General features: G+C 38.8%; 1 pseudogene; it reads right to left on the bottom strand.

Moving 5' to 3' along the window:
• LOC100602284 overlaps positions 1–16,358 on the bottom strand; it is a 61,330-nt pseudogene extending 44,972 nt beyond the window's left edge.
• Between the last annotated feature and the right edge of the window lie 5,513 nt (positions 16,359–21,871).

Raw genomic sequence — 21,871 nt, forward strand, 5'->3', positions numbered from 1 at the left:
CATCAAAAAGTTTATCCACCACAATCAAGTTGGCTTCATCACTGGGATGCAAGGCTGGTTCAACATATGTAAATTAATAAATGTAATTCATCACATAATTATAATTAAAGACAAAAGCCACATGGTTATTTCAATAGATGTAGAAAAGGCCTTCAAAAAAAATCAATATTCTTTCATGTTAAAAACTCTCAATAAACAAGGTACTGAAGGAATGTACCTCAAAATGATTAGAACCATTTATGAACAAACCCACAGCCGGTATCACACTAAATGGGCAAAAGTTGGAAGCATTCTCCTTGAAAACTTGTCCCAGACAAGTATATCTTCTCTCATCACTCCTATTCAACGTAGTATTGGAAGTTCTGGCCTGGATAATCAGGCAAGAGAAAGAAACAAAGCACATCCAAATAGGAAAAGACAAAGTAAAATTGTCTTTGTTTGCAGATGACATAATTCTATATCTAGAAAACCCCGTATTCTCAGCCCAAAATCTTCTTAAACTGATAAGCAACTTCAGCAAAGTCTCAGGATACAAAATCAATGTGCAAATATCACAAGCATCCGTATACACCAACAACAGACAAGCAGAGAGCCAAATCATGAATGAACTCCCATTTGCAATTGTTACAAAGAGAATAAAACAAATACCAAGAAATACAGGTAACAAAGGAAGTGAAGGACCTCTTCAAGGAGAAGTACAACCACTCCCCAAGGAAATCAGAAGGACACAAACAGATGCTCTGGGTAGGAAGAATCAATATCGTGAAAATGGCCATACTGCCCAAAGTAATTTACAGATTCAATGCTATTCCCATCAAGCTACCATTGACATTCTTCACAGAATTAGAAAAAACAATTTTAAAATTCATATGAAACCAAAAAAGAACTCATATAGCCAAGACAATTCTAAGCAAAAAGAACAAAGCTGGAGGTATCATGCCACCTGACTTCAAGCTATGCTACAAGGCTACAGTAACCAAAATAGCCTAGTACTGATATAAAAACAGAGACATAGACCAATGTAACAAAATAGAGAACTCAGAAATAAGACCACACATCTATAACCATCCGTTCTTCAACAAACCTGACAAAAACAAGCAATGGGGAAAGTATTCCCAATTTAATAAATGGTGCTGGGAAAACTGGTTAGCCATATGCAGAAAATTGAAATTGAAACTAGACACCTTCCTTACTCCTTAAACAAAAATTAGCTCAAGATGGATTGGATGTAAAACTCAAAGCTATTAAAAACTCCAGAAGAAAACCTAGGTTAATGTCATTTGGGACATAGGCACAGACAAAAGTTTCATGCAATTGATGAAAACAATTGCAACAAAAGCAAAAATTGATGAATGGGATCTAATTAAACTAAAGAGCTTCTTCACAGCAATAGAAACTATTATCTGAGTGAACATACAACCTACAGAGAGGGAGAAATTTTTGCAATCTAACCATCTGATGAAGGTCTAATATACACAATCTATAAGAAACCTAAATTTACAAGAAAAAAAGCAATCCCATTAAAAAGTGGGCAAATGACATGAACAGACACTTCTCAAAAGAATGTCTTCTTAAGAAGACAACAAACATATGACATATGACAAGGAGGGCAACATCAGTGATCATTAGAGAAATGCAAATTGCAACCACAATGAGATACCATCTCATACCAGTCAGAATGGCAATTATTGAAAAGTCAAATAACAACAGATGCTGTAAAGGTTGCAGAGAAATAGAAACACTTTTACACTGTTGGTGGGAATGTAAATTAATTCAACCATTAAGGAAGACAGAGTGGCAATTCCTCAAAGATCTAGAACCAGAAATATCATTTGGCCCAGCAATCCCATTACTGAGCATATATCCAAAGGAATATACATCATTCTATTATAAAGATAACATGCGTTTGTTCATTGCAGCACTATTCATAATAGCAAAGACATAGAATCAACCCAAATGCCCATCAGTGATAGACTGGATAAAGAAAATGAGGTACATATATGCCATGGAATACTATGCAGCTGTACAAAGAAGTGAGATCACGTCCTTTGCAGGGACATGGATGTAGCTGGAAGCCATTATTCTCAGCAAACTAACACAGGAACAGAAAACCAAACACCACATGTTCTCCCTTGCAAGTGGGAGCTGAACAGTGAGAGCACATGGCTGCAGGGAGGAGAACAACACACTCTGGGGCCTGTTAGGGGGAGGTGAAGGGAGGGATAGTATTAGGAAAAATAGCTAATGCATACTGGGCTTAATAGCGAGATGATGGGTTGACAGGTGCAGCAAACCATGGTGACACGTTTGCCTATGTAACAAACCTGCACACCCTGTACATGTACCCCAGAACTTTAAAAAAATTATAATTATGACTAATAACATTTACTGAGACATGTCAGCATTTTAGGAATCTTATTATTAATTTTGTAACACATATTAACATATTTATATGAATATAACTCGAAGAAAGTTAAACACCATTTTAAATTTGACAATGTTTCCTGTATGATTTTAATACATCAAGTAAGCTGAATATGTCTCTTTTGGACTTTTGGGGACCTTTTTTGAAATTTAGAATATGATCTTGGAAGGCTTGCCAAATATTAAAGGTTTAAAACACTGGATATCACAAAATATGATCACAGGTTATTCATTTAGCTGAAATGGTAACTCAAAAAAATTTTAAAAGGAAAAATCCATACTCACTGATAGAGGAGAGAATCAGCTTTCTAAACAAGACCCAATAAAGACAGCATGAACCCAGTGAAATCTATCTGTTCTCCCTCCCCACTCCGGCTTTTGTAGTTTACTCAAAAGGCAAACAAAAATCTTTTATCGTCTCTCAATATCCTATAAAATTTTTTTTCAAAAGAGAAAACCAAATTTTATTTTTGTATTAGTGCATCTTTAATGCTAAAGCTGGTTTTTAATTAAATTTTATAAATCTATTCAGTTTTAACTAGTTTGATTATAAAGTAAGATCATAAACTTTTTACAACTTTATAATATTTTTGTTAAAGAACAAATCGATGTTCAAAAAAATCCTGTTACTTTGACATATGGGCCAAGATTCTGGCCCTATGTCAGTGTGCATTTGTTTTAATATTTGATTTATGGAAGAACGAAATAATAAATACCCTTTTAATTTTAGTCAACTTGCTCACTGACAGAATTCTTTTTAAAGTTAATTTTTCATAAACCTTCTATGACTTGCTTAAGGTTTCAATTTTATTTTCTTTCTTACAAGAAAATATAATTCTTAAATTTTCTAAATTAGACAAAATTAGTTTTTTGAAAAAAAGATATTCCTATGACTTTGTATCAAAAACACATAATTTTTCTTTTTAGTGTAAGCAATTTTAATTAGATAGGTGCAGAGTCTAGGATACACAACAGAAATGCAGATAAACTCTGACTGTTTCCAGCACAGCTAGGAGACATGGCTAGCTCCACATGTCCCCAGGCCTTAATTAGAATCTATTGATTCTAAAGCATGTAAATTACACAGTTTTCAAAAGTCAAAGAAGCAGTTTATGACATTAAAGTATTTAGCAAATCTAATCTCTGACTTAATTTAGACCAAATGTCTAAATTTTGAAGACATTTTTATTTTACCAATAATCTTTAAAGCTGTTTTTATTTCCCAAAGATTACTATAAAGTCACATGAACTAGAAGGCATTAGAGTTTCTATTTTTCTGACAAAATATTTGATTTAAGTACTTTCATTTTCTTTAAGCCAATTAATTAGAGCTCCTTTATATAAAGATCAAACACACAACACATAAATATACAGACAGAAGAAGATGTAGCAGTTGTGAGTTTTTTGTTTTCATTTTATGAACCTTATCATAACTCATACAGGCCATCTATGACACAGGTGGACTTTCTGACTTGTCCTATATTTTCCTCTTTCTTCAATAATTCGTCATTCTACTTTAGGAACGGAATTTACTGTACAAGATCCTGTCTCATGTTAAATTTCTTTTCTTTATAACCTTCCTTACCATAAATACATCTTCAGATCCATAAATTTCTTTACATATCTCTCCTCTACTAAAGTAATTTCTGATGTCTCCTAAAGTCAAAAATGTCAGGTAATATGATGCAAAATAGAGCAGAGCCTTAGAATTTGAGAGGAACCTGTCTGCTTACACTTCTTGGGGTTCCATGAGGAAAACAGAGATTTCTCCCAAAATATGCCCTGTGGCACCTTCTCTGCTTTTCCCAAGGAGTCCCAGGCTCTCGGAAATTACCTTAGGTCCTCTCATGTGGGCATCAAGGGTGGCAAGAAGACATACTGGGGAAATAATTCAGTAGACTGAGAAGAAAAACAAACAAGAACTTTTTCTCAAAAAAGGGGAAAAAAAAAGATCCAAGAAGAGAAAAGTCATAAAAGCCTTTTAAATATATATGTATATGTATATATACATATATAAATATATATCTTGAATATTCATTTTTAATTAAACTGGTTTTAACCATAGAGCTCTTTAAATAATTTATTTTTTTATCTCTTATCATGTGACTCTAGCCAGGACAGACGGCCAATATTTCTGGCTTTTGAATTCTACCACAGGTAACCTCCCATGCAAAATTAGCGAATCTTAACTAAGGTTATGACTTAACCATGGATGCATAAGCTATCTCAGAGACGATAAGCAGTTTCTTCTTTCTTTCCTTCCCTTCCTTCCTTCCTTCCTTCCTTCCTTCCTTCCTTCCTTCCTTCCTTCCTTCCTTCCTCCCGTCTTTTTGTTCTTTTTTCCAAGATTTAGAATCTCCCTAAAGGTAGTTCAGAGAAAGGAAAAATCAAGACAGAAAATCAGAAGCAGTCCATTGGGAGGGAAATGAATCAATACATGACAAAAAAAGAACACAAATAACAAACCAGAATGGACTCATTCCTTAAGCCAAGAATTGAACTTGGGCTACCATTGTCAAAAGACAAAGCCTTAGCCACTGAGCTGCAGCACTGAGCAGTTTCCATGGCTTTTTCCAGAAGGAGGCTACAGCAGCCAATTTCGAGCTTGCAAAGGCTTTTAACTGCTGCTTTTAGGGCCAACTATGATATGAACCCCAAAATTCCTCTCCTCTAGATGGCAGAGACCAAGAGAAAGTATCCCCACGTGGTCACAAGGTTAAGCTCTCAAGGACATGAAACAAGAGAGAGAAACTTCATCCATTACTGGTTTCAGGGACCTGCAACAAAGTTTGTAACCAATGAGCTTGCTAGGCTGGTTTGAAAAGCAGGTATATAGGGTTCCTAAGCCCACATTCTATCCTGTGATACTCATCTCTCAATGACAGAATGACATAGAAAGACAAATGCCTAGCACAAAGTACACCAGACTCACTACAGCCTAAGAGTAGTCTCACAAATTCTTTTTTCTATTAATCAAACCCTGCAGAGGAGACAAATAGTGATGACATTTACTGTATACACACACACACAGGCCAGAAGCCTGGCTGGTAAGAAATTCTTACCCTTTTTGCTGGCACACCATGTTTCTGGGTTCCCTTTCTCTGCAGCTTCCAGAAGAATGGGGTGGCTTTTGATGACCCTGCTCCCTCTGCCACAGCTGTGGGGGGCAGGCCATGTCAAAAAAGAAAATTATCCATTATGTTTTATGGAATCATAGACAAAACTTTTCAATTTTGCAAGATACTGCCCAATAGGTTGCATGAGTTACCAAATTAACATTTTCCTTCCCAGCTGAGGAAAATATACACAACAAATGGACACTATTTACCTTGGTCCGCACCCAATATCAATCTGGCAAGACTCAAACTTTCTCCCCTTGGTCCTTATCACCTTTGATCCACTCAAGGTGGGGAGGGATGGCCTCTGACTGGGAATTTTAGAGGTGTTCTCTGGGCAAGATGAAGAGCAGACATTCACCCCAAGTCAGGCCTGTTGAGCTTTCTTCAGGACTCACCAAATGTGACCAGAACTTGGGTTCTCCAAGTTAGGCCTGCTGGACTTCTGTCAGCAATTCCTTCAGAGATCCCCTCCACATATACAAACACACACACAAAATACAGGACAGACAAAAGGTCTTCCAAACCAAGATCCCTAACCGAGAATTCCAAGAGTATTCCTTCCAAACTAGCCGCCTGCCTCTTCTCCAACTGGGAAATCTACCCTAAATCTTTCTGACTGAGGAGAAATCTCCTGAATCATGACTCTTCCTACTAATTAGAAAGAGCCAACAGAGATCCCTGAAGGAGCTCAAAAAATTTGGATAAGAAAAGAGGTGTTGGCAGATCCTAGAATACTCACCAAATCGGCTACAGTTGCAGATACTCCATGATGGGGCTATAGACAGACACCCTGTGATAGGACTACAATTACAGACACCCTTTGGTGGAACTACAGACAAATGCTCTGCAGTGGGGATACAGACAGACCCACCACCATGTGGCTACAGACACCCCACTATGCGGCTACAGTTATGGGATGGGACATGTCCCCAGGACTATTTCTCTATTGCAATTAAATCCATGCACATTAGATCAGCAGTGCCCTACCGGTAGAGATGGTACCGGAGTCAACCCCTAGTCCAGGAGAACTAGGTGATCACTTGGCTAGCCTCTGGGTTGGTTGCCAGAGGGGGCTATTGAACCATGAACAGGTAGCCACAAGGGCAATCCCAGATGAGCCCCCAAATATGTAACTGCCCAATGGGTTCACCTTGCCCACTGCCTAGATACAGCTGATTTATCAAGACAGGGGAATTGCAATAAAGAAAGACTTATCCACACAGAGTGTGCTGTGTGGGAGACTGAAGTTTTATTATTATTCAAATCAGTCTCCTGGAAAACTCGGGGACTGAAGTTTCTAAGGATAATTTGGTGGATAGGGGCTCATGAAGTGAGGAGTGCTAATTGGTCAGGTTGGAGATGAAATCATAGGGGGTCAGAATGAGTTTTTCTTGCTGTCTTCTGCTCCTGGATGGGATTGCAGAACTGGTTGCGCCAGATTACAGGTCTGGGTGGTGTCAGCTGGTGCATCATAATGTAGGGTTTGCAAAATATCACAAGCACTGGTCTGAGGTTTTATAATAGTGATGTCATTGCCAGGAGCAATTTGGGAGGCTTAGAATATTGCAGCCTCCAGTTGCATGACTACTAAACTATAATTTCTAATCTTGTGACTAATTTGTTAGTCCTGCAAAGGTGGTCTAGTTCCCAGGCAGGAAGGGGTTTATTTTGGGAAAGGGCTATTATCATCTTTGTTTCAAAGCTAACTTATAACCTAAGTTTCTCCCAAAGTTAGTTTGGCATATTCTTAGGAATGTACAAGGACAGCCTGGGGGTTAGAAGCAAGATGGAGTCGGTTAGGTCAGATCTCTTTCACTGTAATAATTTTCTCAGTTATGATATTTGCACAGGTGGTTTCAGGAGTCCAGTACAGAGTAAAATGCACGGACCAGGAAGCTTAAGGATATTCTTTGTATTGAATGCTTGGTGTGAGCTGTGAGGGATGTTTAAAGGCAGAAAAAATTGCTATCAGTAAGAAGATTTAGGCACCCCTTTTTATCTAGATGGGAGAAAAATAATAAATTGATTGCATATTCAGAAGAAAACCAGATTGTTCAGTAGAAAAATTCATTTCCTGGAATTGAAATCACTATCAAATATCATTTTTAAATGGATTTTATTTTCAAAATGAAAAAGGCTTTTTGTTTGTTTCTGATTATAAAAGTAATGGGATTAATGGGAAAGATAATGGTATAAGTGCACATTTATCTATGCCTTATATTTACTGAAATGAAGGAAAACAATGAACTAAGAGAAAGTAAACTTCATTAATGCTGGAACTAGAGCAGGTTTCATCTTTATAAAACAATCTTGGGATTAAGGATGCCAAGAGCAGGTTCATGATCTTCCTGTTCATGTGCACAGTGGGCTGGGCTGTGGGAAGTGGGTGGAGCTGGGTCACAGGAACCTCAGTGGCACGTCTCAATCAGAGGAGCAGATACTGTTGACATGATTGGGCTGGAGGAAGAATGGAAAACATCTTACTTGGAATGAAATGGGGTCTAGAAGAGAAATTGTATGACTAAATAATGCCGTTATGTTTCTATGACTTCCCAAGCGGTAGAGATCTACAGGTGAACCTTTACTGCAGCTGCAAACCAGGAATAATAGTATTGATTTGCAAAATTAAATGTGCACTAAGCTTTTAAGACCTCTCAATATTGAAAATAGATTGTATATCAGAAGTAGTAAAATAAATCCAAATTTAAGGTATGCCTCCCATGGAATACGGGATAGCGCAGGATTAATAATAAATGTTTTAAAAAAAATACAGTAAGAAAATGCAGTCAAATTTCCGCAGTCAAATTTCCCAAACTGCAGTTGCAGATAGACACAGCTCCGTACCCACTGATCCACCCGCCCATGATAGACAGCTTATACCAGAGAAGAGAGAATATTTCCTGTAAAAATCCCTCCCTTTAGCATTAATGCTAATGGCAAGATCAAAATAATGCTTGAGTAAACAGGAAGGAGACTCAAGGAGTTTCTACCAATACTAATCAGGGACAAATTTTAGACTTACATTAAGAGATACATATGCAGGAAAATATTCAGCATGCAAACCAAGTAAACATTTTATAGTGAAAAGGATTAAAAGAACGTTTTATGCAAAAGACGGATGAAAGTAACATTTTGGAACATTTACTCTAGGAAACGAACATTTTAACTATAACCACATTGTGCTTTCAAGGAAATTAAAGAAAACAAGGATTCAAGCAGGACATTTTATGATAGGGTGAGATAGAAAGCTACTGGAAAAACTAAGGTAAAAAGAAAAGGAAGGAAAGGATCACTTTCCAGACATAAATAACGTTATACTAATGTTAGTTTCCTGTTTTAATAATTATACTATATTTATGTAAGTTGTTTATATATATGTATACATGTGTATATGTACATATGTGTGTGTATATATATATCCAGTTATATATATATATATACACACGCACATATGTACATATATATATATATCCAGTTATATCTATACAGATCTCACTGTTGCACTGTTGAACAATGAGATCTATATCCCAGCATCTAGAGCACTGGGATATAGTAGGTACTCAATAAATATTTTTTGAATTAATGAATCAATTTCACTCATAGGTGTGCCATAGTGGTAAAGAGTAATCATCAGAATTATTCAGGGAGTTGTTTAAAAATACAGAAATCTGGGTTTCATCCCATATCTGTTTAATTAGAATCGCTGAGGATATAATAGAAATTGATAAGAACAGAACAATAGTGAGAGACTTCAACATATGCCTCTCATGATCACACCTAGTGACTCACTTGGAGAATTTGAGCTTCTTGTCTCAAACATTTGAGGCTCATCATGTCTGTAAGTCCTGATTCCTGGGGTTGGGGGATGGGTATTATTCTACCTGGGCACAGTCAGGATTCTATCAAGCCTCAAGTTATGGCTGCTGCCTGGTAATTTTTGTCTCTCCCTGGTAGTAAAACAATAGGGAAAGAAAAAACTTACTATACAATGGGGTAGTTAACCCTGATCACTGTAAGGAGGTATGGTTGATGCTAAATAATGGAAGCAGGGAGAAGTATATCTGGAACCCAGGGGACCTGATGGGGTATTGCTTTGTGTTTCCAACCCAGTTTTAACTGTGAGTAGGCAATTACAACAAAGATGACCCAACAAAGACATGATAACTAGAGGCTTTGGCTTCTTAGGGATGAAAATGAGGGTCACAACACCAGGAAAGCAATTCAGACCAGCAGAAGTACTAGACAATGGTGGAAAGACATCTGAAGTGGATAGTAAAGGGGGAACATAATAAATATCAGTGATGATCTTGAGATCAACAACTGCAGCAGGGATTCTGTGGTATGAATCTATGTGTCCCCTCAAAATTCTGATCTTGTAACTTAAATCCTAAGGTAAGGTATTAAAAGGTGAGGTGTTTTGGGAAGTGATTAAGTCATGAGGGCTCTACCTTCACGAATGGGAATGATGACGTTTATTATGAAAAAGGTTTCAGAGAGCTGTCTGGCCCTTCCATCTCTTCTGTACATGAGGACACAGTGTTAGTTCCTTTTTGCCCTTCTACCACGTGAGGATGCAATGAGAAGGTGCCATCTTGGAAGCAGAAAGCAGCTCTGACCAGACACTGAATCTGTTGGCACCTTGAACTTGGACTCCCTGCCTCTAGAACTGTGAAAAAAATAAATTTCTGTTTCTATACATTACCCAATCTCAGGTATTTTATAGCAACACAAACGGACTAAGACAACTTATTCCATTAACACTTCTCACAAAAAGTCTCATTTTTCCCTAGAATTGTGACCAGCCACTATTCTGAAGAATTAGTGGAGTAAACTTAGTGTGAGGAATAGTGGATCTGAACAGCACAAGACCTGAGCTGTAGCAGATATTGTTAGTGCTCTGCCTACATCTCCTTGGATCCCTTTTACAACTGTCATGCTTATCAGCTTCTGCATCTTTTTGTCAGGGGTCCCTGGAGACCCTTTATCTCTTCACGTAGAGAGCCACTTGTTCTTGGGAATTCACAAACCTGAAGGTTAGCTGTTAACCAATGACTGATGAGTGTGCAGAATATAAATATTCTAGCTCCTCAGCTCCTGAGCAGGACTAATATTATAATCTACACTATATCCAAAGCTCCCCTGTGGGACCGAGTCAAAATTACCCTACTGGGGACTTTTCTTGATATTGCACTCTTGCTGGAGTGTTTTCCATCTCATTTTTCCTTTATTACCAGTTTTTCTTGGTGATTTCTTTTTTCTGTAGAGATGAGGTCTCATTTTGTTGTCCAGGCTGGTCTCAAACTCCTGGGCTCAGGCAATCCTCCTGCCTTAGCCTCCCAAGGCTGGGATTATAGGCATGAGCCACCATGCCTGGCCCAGTAATATTTCTTAATAAATCTCATTCACAGGTTCTGATTCTGGGGAATCTGATTTCAGAAACTGATAATATGGTTGGGGTTTAGGGAGTGTAAATGATTAAGGTAGAATTTCACCAGTTTGACATGATGGCAATTTGAATCATTAGTAAGATGATTTGTAGTTTTTAAGACATGCATATTTCTAACTGTCTGCATTTTTGGACCGAAACGCTTATGCAACACACACATATACCCAGCATTAAATATTTAGATTGTGTCTAGACACTGAGAATTCCCAGTTAACTAAGACTATAGCTATAATTTGAATGTGTCCCCTCCAAAATTCAGCTATTACGAATGTGATAGTATTAAGAGGTGGAGTCTTTAAGAGGTGATCAGGCCATTAGGCTCCTTCTCTGTAAGTGGGATTGGGTCTATATAAAAGAGGCTTCAACATAACAAAGAAGTGGTTGTCTTCAAGTCAAAGAGAGAGGTCTCAGGAGAAGCCAAACCTGCTGACACTCTGATTTTGAACTCCCAGACTCCAGAACTGTGAGAAAATAAATTTCTGTTGTTTAAGCCACCCAGTCTGTGTATTCGATTATGTCAGTCCTAGCAGACTAATATACAGTTGATCCTTGAGCAACTGAATATTAGTTTGAACTAATACGGGTCCACTTGAGTTTGAACTGCTAGGGTCGACTTGTGGATTTTTTTCAATAAATATTACACCACGTGTGCCTACATATCCTGTTTCCCCTTCCACCTACTCCACCTCTTCCACCTCTGCCATCTCTGAGACAGTAAAGACAAACTCTTCCCCTTCCTCCTCCTCCTCAGCCTACTCTAGGTAAAGACAATGGGAACGAAGACCTTCATGATAACCCACTTCCACTTAATGAATAGTACATGTATTTTCTCTGTCTTATGATTTTCTTAATAGCATTTTATTTTTTCTAACTTACTTTATCGTAAGAATTCAGTATATAATACATGTAATGTTTAGAAAAAGAGGTTTCATGCAGTGTTCGTCTAGCTTGCCCTTCAGCCTTGGGCCATGTGAGGACACTGCATTCCTCCCCTCAGTAGGATGCAGCAGCTGGGCGCCATCTTGGAGACAGAGAGCAGCCCTCAACAGATACTGAATCTTTTGGTCCTTTGTTCTTGGACTTCCCAGCCTCCATAACTGTGAAAAAATAAATTTCTGTTTTTTATAAATTACCCAGTCTGTGGTATTTTGTTATAGCAGCATAAATAGACTAAGAGAAAGACCAAATCTATTGTTTTGTTTTACAAATGAAACTAGAAGATGTGTGCTGCTTCATGATTCAAGTTCTGGTTTTGCTGCTATTCTGGAGCACCAAAGAAAGAGTCACCATTGATGTCTGTTCTATGCAAGAGTGGAACCCTTCAAAAAGTGGAACAATTATGCGCCATTACGAAAGAAAGAATATTCCTCCAGCTTCTGCTCATTTTCCACACTGTTCCATCTGTCTGAAACTCTTAGCATTATGATGCACTCCACTCCATTGAGAGTTTTATAGTGTAACCAACAATGACACCAATGATTACTCTGAGAAAAACATGGCACATGGGAGAGTCCAAAAGCTTTTTATAAAGATAACACACCTGTGCCCTAGTGACCATGAGCAAAGAAAAATATCTCAATGCCAATTCTGGCTTTCCATTCTTATAAAGTATTCCTTAAATCATAAAGGGATCTGGTATTTGGCTAATGCGAGCATGCAGAAGAGAAATAGCATTATAGCTGGAGTGTGAATCAACGCAAACCTTCATAAAGATGAAGAAACTGAGTCTCAGAAAAAGGAAGAGAAATAGTGAGTTAGTGGTAGAGTTAGATCTAGGACTTCTATTGGGAACTTCTATTGGGATGGGGTTACATTTTGGATTGTTTATTGTTGGTAAATAAGAAAACTATTAATTTTTTTCATTCTCTTCTGGGCAGATAAGCATATCACAAATGATTTATATCCTGCTATCTAATATTTATCCCTTTTGATTTTCTTGCCTTAATATATTATTTATGATATGGAATAGTTGCAATTATGCAAGTTTTTCTTGTTTTGTTCCTGATATTAGTGGGAAGGTTTCTAATATTCTATCATTGGGAATAACATTTTTTATAGGTAGGAATCCTTTATCAAGTCACAGAAGTTTTCTTTTATTATTTACTTGCTAAGCATTTTTCTTTTTTCTTTTCTTTCTTTCATTTGCTTGCTTGCTTGATTTGAGGGAGAAGTGTTGATTTTTTAAATATGGGAAGTTTAGCACAATAACTAAGGGGCCTGGTTCTGGAGACCAACAGCCTAGATTTCAATCCTTGCTTCACTGTATACTGGTGGTGCATCCTTGAACAAGTTACTTAACTGCCCTATCACTCAGGGAAATGTAAATATTACCTAACTAACAAAGTTGTGAGAATTAAATGAGATGATAGATATGAAGCTTATGGCACAGAAGTGCCCAGTATGTGTAACCTGACTACTAGTCAGCCTTGATTCTTATATTGGTATCCATGTCAAAGAGCTGCATAGAATCATGTGATCTTAGTTTTCATCTAGGCCAGCTAGTTCTCAGACTTTTAGATTATATACATTGTAACACAAATTATTTTAAAATCTGTGGTGAAGATATTGTTATCAGCTTTTTATTTATCATATAAGGTTACTAATAAAAGAAACAAAATATACAACTATAACAATGTTAAACGAGAAAAAAAGTTCATTTACTGCCTTAAAATGAGGAAGAGTGCAATCTCAAAATAAAAGACGGCCTTCTAAAGTGAATAAATATGATGATTTGGGGAATTTACTATATTATTCTCCTTTTTCTCATTCACCACAGAGCAGTGAACATGACGTGGACTGGTAAGTTTGGGAGCCTCTGACCCAGACCCATCTCTCACCTAATGCAAGAATCATTCTTCCTCCAACATCCCTCTCAGTCTCTGATGGACTTTTCCAGAAGTGGGGTGCTTCATTTCTGAACAATCTGGTTAAAAATTATTCTCTGAACTAGCTTCCTTATAACTTCAATTCACTGTTGCTTGGATTGCTGTTTGGAAGCAACACTGAGTAAATTTGTTCTTGTTCAACAAATGCCTGTCAACTGTTGAGACAATATTTTTTCCCCCTCACCTCACAGTCACCCTTACTTGAGAGTCGATATCCATGATACTTTCAACCTCTTCTTAACTGCATGGCCTTTAAGATCTCTTCACCTTGTATTTCTCGTCTCTGAATACAGTCAAGTTTCTCAAACTCTTTCTTAATTTGTAGAATCACCTCATTTACAACAATAGGATCTGGCATGATAATGGTTTAGTCACGAACATTTGGTTGGGAGTGTGAATGTAACATGTAGCCTGCTCAGGTAGAAAAAATTCCTGGTTATGAGGGACTTCTATAAGAGGTAGTGTTATGGGATCTTTAGGATGCCAGTTTTCCAGCTAGAAACCTCTGTGGCTGGTGATGCCTTTGTCTGAGTTCTTGTCCTGCATCCTGGAAGAATGAGGTATGCAGACAAGTGGAGGGTGAACAAGATGGAGAGGAGCTTTACTGAGCTCAGAGAAGACCTACAGTGGTAGCTTCTCTTTGTAGGCAGGTGGGTAGCTCCTCTCTGTAGGTGGGTTATCTTGTGGAGTGTTCAGCTCTCAGCACAGAGGAGGTTCTGGAGAGGGTGGCTCCTCTCTGCCTACAGGTCCTCTTGTCCTCTTTGCACCTCTCACTGGAGAGGGTAGCTCCTTTCTGTCTGTTATGTCCAGCTATCACTAGAGGCGGTAGCTCCTCTCTGCAGCTGGTCCTTCGTGGTCTGTCTGTGTCCCTCCGTCCTCTGCCCTGCTGTGGCTGATCCCAGGGCTTTTATGGACATAAGAGGGGAGGAAGTGCATGCTGATTGGTCCATGGGTGGCCATGGGCAGGCCGGAAGAAGCACCACAAGTCCCTACTCTGGTCTGCAGGACTGGCAGTCTGTCCCTCAGCCTTCAGGCCCTCCCTGGCCCTCCCTGACCCTCTAGGGCTTTACCAGAAACTGCCCCTTCCACCCAGGAATCTGTCTGCCTCTCACTGGCATTCATGCCCCCAGGACTCTGCCCCACTTTGCTCCCAGATCAGAGGGGGCACTGACAGCTGGAGATGCCAGGCACTGGGGGCAAGCACTTCTGAGCCTGTCAGGGGATGGGGTCCCAAGAGTACAGGGATGCCTGAGTCTGTAGCCAGATTTGGGTGGTGGCAGCTGGGAGGGAGGTGGGGCTCCTGCCCACTCAGTGGCCTGCATCAGTAGCAGCAGTTTGGGTGGCTGCGGCTTTGCCCAGGAGGGCAGGGATCCTGCCTGCTCCCAACCCTCCAAGAACACGGGAGGCTCGGATCCACAGTCGCAATTTGGGCAGCTGCAGCCCCGCCTAGGAAGGCGGGGCTCCTGCCGGCTCCATGGAGCAGGAGGTCTGGGTCTGCAGCCGCGGTTTGGGCACCTGCGGAGCTCCCGCCCCCACTCAGAAAGGGTGGGGCTCCCACCTGCTCCATGAAATCTGCAGTCCCAGCTGTGTCTCCCTGCTGCAGCTGGTATGATGGCAGCGGCAAGCCACCTGGAGCAGTAGCTGCCATCAGTAGCTCACCTTGTTTTGAGGTTAAGAGGCAGTTTGAAGGAGTTAGTGATTAAAAATATAGACTTCGGCCATCAGACAGAATTGGCTTGAGTTCATGTGCATCTTTAAATAAGTTTCTTAACCTCTCTAAGTCCAAGTAAGGTTTAAATGATTATATTTATGAAGATCTTAAAATGATGCCTGGCATATAGCAAATACTAAATTAATGTTACATACATCTTTTTATTCTTATTCATTTTAAGCATCAGCATCTTAACTGCAATTGTTATTTGGGTCCAGCCAGTCCAGAAATCTATTTATAATAATGTCTGGGAATATTCTTTAGCTCGACATTATACAATAATAAAAAAAGGCTAAACTGAGAATATCTGAGTCCACATTATGGAATGGGAAACCACAGTGTGTTTAATTATATGAGTAACTTCAGGATAACCATTTTTATTATTTATTATTAACTTTAATTTTGTTATTGTCTGTGTGTTACCTGTGTATCTTCTCAGGGAGGGCCGGAGACAGAGCCTGGACCTTTCTCTCTCTTCTCCTTCTTACTTGCTCCTTCCCACAGTAGGAGGAACGAATTATTTGACAGATGTAACTTACAAGAACGTAGCAGCAGTCATAACTCTAGTAGGGGCAGGATAACGACAATAAAGAGTGGGCTTTTCTCTCTTCTTTTTTTGGGCTTCTTGCTGATGAGGAGTCAGCATGTGGATAGGACACAGAGACCTGGCTCAGGAAGGTCAGCTGAGTTCCCGTTCTCTGAGTTTTGGCTTCTTTATCACACTTGGACAACTAAGGTCAATCCTTTACCTCCGATTCAGGAGGAAGCTCCATGCTGGCCTCTGGTCTAAACCACTTTCTCCAATCTTTGAAAAAAAGCTAATTGACATTATGACTTAACTCTAATGTTAATCTATAATGATGGTAGCTATAACATGAGATTCTGATATCCAGGTCCATTTCTTTAGCCATTGAATAATGAGTTATTAATTTATTCACCCACTCACTCATTCATACATTAATTTTGGAGATTTACTGCTCAATATTTGTTGAGTGCCTACTGTGTACCAGGGACTCTCTTAGGCCCTGCAGCTACAACAGTGTACAAAACAGACTAAAATATCTACCCCAATGAGACTTACATTTTAGTAGGGAAGTCAGACCATAAATGATAGAAATAAATAAAATATAAAAGTATCAGAAACATAAAATGTGATATATGCTGCTGAGGAAAAGTAAAGCGGAGAATAAGGTTAGGAAGTGTTGTAACTGGGATGGGGTCATATTTTGGATTGGGTGATCAGTAAAGGCATTATAGAAATGGGAAAGGACTGAAGGAAGAGAAGAGGCAAGATCCGAGCTACCTAGGGGACGGGTCCTGGTAGAATGAACAGGATGTGTACAGGCCAGAGGTGGAGATGGCCAGTGTGGCTGAATAGGATTTTGACACTTCGAAAGCAAGAGAAGCCTCTGGAAGATTTTAAGCACAGGAGTGATATGATATGCCCTATATTTTAACAGTGCACAGAAAAGACACAATTTCTGCCCTTGTGAAATTTATATTCTAATAGAGGATGCAGGTGATAAACAAAATTAATAAGTAAAATGTATAGATGGAAAGTGATGCTACTAAAGGAGAATAAGTGAAGGAGAGAGCGCATTTCGGCCACCATGTTGAGAACAGATTGTTGTGGGGCCTTAGAGAGAGTGTGAGTGTGGCTAGAAAAGGGACAAGTTAGAGGTCATTGCAGCGACTGAGGCAAGAGACAGTGAGAGTGACTGAGAGCAGGGTGGTAGCAGTGGAGGTGGTGGGACATGGCCAATTTGGGACATATTTAGAAGGCAGAGCCAACTGGTCTCTGCTGTTAGATTGAATGTATGGTGTGAGAGAAAGAGAATTCAGGGATAACTTCAACGTTTTTAGGCTAAGTGACTGGAAGGATGGCGTCTCCGTTAACTAAGAGGTGGAAGGAGCAGGTTTTGGGGAAACTAGGAGTTTGTTTTGAAACTGTTGCTTGCAAGGCCTAACATACATCCAAGTAGATATGTTGAGGGGGGTGAATTGGAGTTAAGATAGAATATTTGGCATGGATTTTTCCTTTTCAGGTCATGCTTATCTTGAGCCATCATTTTCCACCAAGAAGCAGTGAAGAGCATTGGTTCTACAGTTTGATTCCCCAGGCTCAAGTGTGGCTTTAAAAGCTTTATGCTGTTGGGCAATTATTGAACCTCTCCCTGCCTCAATTTTGTCATCTGTAAAATAGGAAATAATTGTGCGACTCAGGATTGTTGTGTGAATGAAATGAGTTCATCCCTTTCATGATCTTGGTATTGAGCATGGAATGAAATATTATTCAAAAAATTTTGAAAAAGTTGTAATAGCAGTAGCTAACACTAATATAGCCTTCATTTTATGCCCAACACTATTCTAGAAAGTTTGTAATATATTAACTGATTTATCACTCAAAAAACCCTAGGAGGCTGATACTATTACTTCCTAATGGCGTGGAGATGGCATGGATGGTTAAGTTACACAGGTAGCAGGTGGTAGAGCTGGAGTTCAATCCCAGGCAGTCTGGCTTCAAGGGCCATGAACTTTAATACCACACTGCACTACCTTTCAGACCATGTTAGCTATGGGTATTATTTTCCTGGGTTTTTCCTTCCTCTTATGAGAGCATCCATTCTTAATCTACTTATGAAGCAGCTCAAAGTTCACTTAGAGTCCAGTATTTATCAATTGTACTTCTAAGGCATATGGTTACCTTCAATATACTTTGCAAAATAAAATATTGAATTGCCCTAGGAATGACCCAACTCCCCATTTGCCAGGTCATGTTGCTTCCTGTCCTTCTCTAATTTGAGCACTCCGTCTTCTGTATTGGGTGATAAGCATTCTGTCTTTGCAATAGCAATGCAGAGATTCAGGTCTGCCTACTTTAATGAGAAGAGATTCTTGGTTGAGATTCCATCTCCTATGGCTGCTGCCACTTGGGGGCATTCTTGTTTTACCATTTCATGTCCACTGGTACTTGCACAGTAGTTGCATATCTAGGTGGTAACTCATAAACACTTGGGTTCACTCTTGCTATACCATATCATGAATAGAATATTTTATTTCTAACAGATATTTTATATCTCTATCCAGCATCTTGTTAGGTAAAATATAATATTTTAAAAATCAAGTAAATGTTTTTTAATCATGTAAAGATTCCAAGTATTTAGTTATAATCATAGTATATGTACAATAACAAATTAAAGCAATGGCTTTGGCATGTGCTTGTGAAAATAACAGAACTAGACATTTTAAGGAAAAGTCCTAATTACATAATTGGAGTGAAAATGGACTCTTTGAACCCTCTGCATAAATAATGGTATAAACCAGTGGTTGTCAAATCCAAGCATGGGCCAAATCCATTTGGGGCCTGTGAGCTAAGAAACCTTCTTATATTTTTAAATGGTTGAAAAAAAAGATGAATGATATTTTGTGACACATGAAATTATATGCAATGCAAATTGAGGCATCTATAAATAAAGTTTTATTGGAACATAGTCATACTTATTCACACAATATTGATGGCTGCCTTCACACCACAGTGACAGAGTTGAGTAGTTGTGATACAGATCATATAGCCTGCAAAGTCTAAAATATTTACTATCTGCTCTTTGCAGAAAAAGTCTGTTGATCTCTGATGTAACCTAATAAGCAAATAATGCCCCAAGTGTCCTTGCTAAGGCCAGAGTCCTACAACAGGGTTTGTGTGCTCCTCTGTTCAGAATAGGCAGAGACTTCATTTGACTACAGATGCTGATTGCAATCAGAGGAGACAGTCAGGGGAAAAATATTCTGCCTAATTCCATATAGCACTCCGTTTTTATCCTAATATGCGTTTCCTTTGAAAAGAAGATGGTTCTTATAAATTGTTGATTTGTTTTCCAGAAACAAAACAGTCATGGATGTAGAAATACATCTTGAAAGCCTCAGTGTTGTTTTTCAGAATGAAAGTTATTTTATTATTTTCTCATTATAAAACCATATGTTTAGTGCAAAACAGAAAAGCCACAGAGAAGCTAAACATGAAAGCAAAAACTACCTAAAATCTCACCTCTCAGAAATCAGTTTGACATAAGTTTATCCTGTGGCCTAACAGAATTATTACAGAAAATTTTATTAACAGAAAATATTTCGTTGCCAGCCTGGCAAAGGCAATCTGATGTTGGTGTGTATGCAGCTGAGGAGCCCTTTCCACAGTGAGGGTGGTCGGGTGGCCCACCTTCCTACTCCACAGGGAAGTCCATTGTCTCTTTGCAGGAAACTAGTAGGTCTGATCACTGTCTAAACTTCAGGTAGCTCAGTTTATCTCGGGGATAAAAGCAGGAAAATGTTCTACAGAAAGCATTGCATATGCATCCATTTGTTTAACTTTTCAACCAACCAATCGGTGAATAGTAAGTATATTAGTTTTCCACTGCTGCTGTAACAAATGAACACAAATTTAATGGCTTTAAAACAGCACAAACTTTTTCTCTTAGATTTCTGGTGGTCAGAAGTCTCAGATCAAGGTGTTGGCAGAACTATCTTCCTTCTGGGGGCTTTTGGGAAAAATACATTTCTTTACTTTTTCTAGATTCTAGAGGCCAAGTGCATTTCTTGGCTTGTGGCACCTTCCTTCATTTTCAAAATACATCACTCCAATATCTGGTTTTATGATCATATCTCCCTTTTTCTCAATATCTTGCCTCCCTTTTTTAAGGATCCTTCTAATTACACTGGATCACTGGCAAATCCAGGATAATCTCCCCACTTCAAGATCCGTAATTTAATCATATCTGCAAAATCCCTTTTGCCAGGTAAGGTCACATAGTCACAGGGTATAGGGATTAGGACATGGACATCTTTTGGAGGCCATTTTTTCTGTCTACCACAAGAAGTGAGCACTTGCTTTGTTCCAGACACTAAACTAGGCTCTGGGAAACTAGAGATGAAAAGCTGAATTCCAGGCCAGAGGTAACAGATATGGGGCAATGTGCAAATTCCACAGAGAAGGTGGCCTTTGCTGGGAATAAATATTTGTTTTCCTCATCAACGTTATAACAAAATGATGTTGAATAAAATGATGTTATTCAGGAATCTGCTATATTTAGGAGAAGTGAGTCTCTTTGTGTAAGATCCCATTGGATTTCCCTGATGAGAATTTCAACCAAACAAGGTTTCAATGGGATTAAATGTAAGATAGTTTGTGGGTAGAATTTATCCCCTGCTTTCAATCTCAGGGAATGTAATAAAAGGACAGAGCACCTTTTCTACTGTGCTGTAGAAATGACTCAGAAATTTGCTTACAGGTTTGACTGTAGGCTTCACCCTTCCCACTTAAAGTTATTTATCCCCAACATGAAGGAGAGATCCAACTTAGGGTTCAAGATGGCCTGAGTAATTGACATTTTCTACCACAAGGCAGTGTGCTGAATGCTAGGAAGGTGATACCAAAGGATTACTAGACCCTATGGTTAATATGAAGTAAAAAAGCACGTGAAACCCTCTGCCCTGTGTTTTTCTCCTACTTTCCTGAGATTTCCATCTCAAAGAAATTTCCATATCAAAGTGCAGTCAAGCACAGAAAGATCATTCCTGATCAAATTCTCAAAAAGAGGGAAACCTTTTTGGGTGAATGAGACATTTTTAGGAAGTTATTTTAACTTGGAAAATAATAAATTCCATTACTAACAGAGCTATAGGTATTAGGCAGGTTAATGTTTTTCATTAGATAGCAGGCTTTGCAAACCAAAAGTAGATGCAAGTATTTATGTGCATTAGTCAGAAATCTTTTGGTTTTAAATTACAAGAGGCCCATCTCAGAGTAGTTTAAAGTAAAAAAAAAAAAAAAGATTCATTGACTAACATGAGTGGGGGATTAAAGATATAATTCTGTATTCAGTCATGGCTGAATCTACAACTGAAGTAATGCCATTAGATTGTCTCTATTTCTGTACATCTTGACTCTGCATTCCTCTGTATTTGTTCTTTTTCAGCGTGGTGGCAAAGGTGTATGCCGGTATCCTTAGGCATACATTTTCCTTTCAGCGAATGATTTCTAAACAAAAGGAGCACCATTTTCCCAGTAGCTCCAGGAAGAGTCCCAGGAGTGACTCTAGTTGGATTGGCTTAAGTCACATTCCCCTCCCTGAGCTTTCAATTTTAAGAGGGATGTGGACTTTTATAAGTCAGGCCTGGGTCATGTGCCTATTTCATAAACTAGAAGTAAATTCAGTTCTCCAACTACACGTGGACAAAAAATGGAGCAGGGATGGTTCCCTAAAAAGGTGCTGACTAGATAGAAGGCGCTGAT

The sequence above is a fragment of the Nomascus leucogenys genome, chromosome 15, assembly GCF_006542625.1.
Source record: "Nomascus leucogenys isolate Asia chromosome 15, Asia_NLE_v1, whole genome shotgun sequence".
In the NCBI taxonomy this organism is placed as follows: Eukaryota; Metazoa; Chordata; class Mammalia; order Primates; family Hylobatidae; genus Nomascus; species Nomascus leucogenys.